The sequence below is a fragment of the Propithecus coquereli genome, unplaced genomic scaffold (genome assembly GCF_000956105.1).
Source record: "Propithecus coquereli isolate 6110/MARCELLA unplaced genomic scaffold, Pcoq_1.0 Scaffold218, whole genome shotgun sequence".
Lineage (NCBI taxonomy): Eukaryota > Metazoa > Chordata > Mammalia > Primates > Indriidae > Propithecus > Propithecus coquereli.
The window spans coordinates 4927640-4928417 of NW_012146967.1; positions in this window are offsets into that span (position 1 = coordinate 4927640).

Here is a 778-nt window from a genome sequence, read left to right on the forward strand (position 1 = left end):
TTGAGGTTGCTGTGAGCTAGGCTGATGCCACGGCACTCTAGCCAGGGCAACACAGAGAGACTCTGTCTCAAAAAATAAATAAATAAAATAAAAGGTAGGCTCTCATGGAGTCTCAGCAGTGGAATATATAGATGAATAGGGAAGAATTTACTAACATAGGACACTCACCTGTAACCTGTCTGTCAAGGATACTTGGAGCCATCCTAACACTCTGGTGGAATAGCCCCTTGAAGCTTGTGACATTTTACAAATTCACACCTAATGGCTGCGGTGTGCACTTTCTGGGGGATGGACACGCTTGTAGCTCTGACTCAGGCAGTGCAAAGGCAATATATGTAAACAAAGTGTTTGTACCCCTGTGATGTTTTGAAATGAAATTTAAAAAAATAGATAAGGGGAAGATGCTAGAACTGCTTTGGCATAATATTGAGAAAGGAGCCAGAAGGCTTAAGGAGAAAGACGGCTAACAGGATTTATTATGTGAGATGGGGAATCCACCCTTCACCGAGCAATAAGCAACGGGCTGTGGGGGAGTCGGGCCAGGACGGAAGTGGAGTAAACCAGCATCCTTGGGAACCCTGGGGCAGCTAACCTTTGCAGGCTACAGTACCAAAACGTTATCCTGGCTGGGCGCGGTGGCTCACGCCTGTAGTCCTGGCACTCTGGGAGGCCGAGGCAGGTGGATCGCTCAAGGTCGGGGGTTCGAGACCAGTCTGAGCAAGAGCGAGACCACATCTCTATTAAAAATAGAAAGAAATTATCTAGACAACTAAAAATA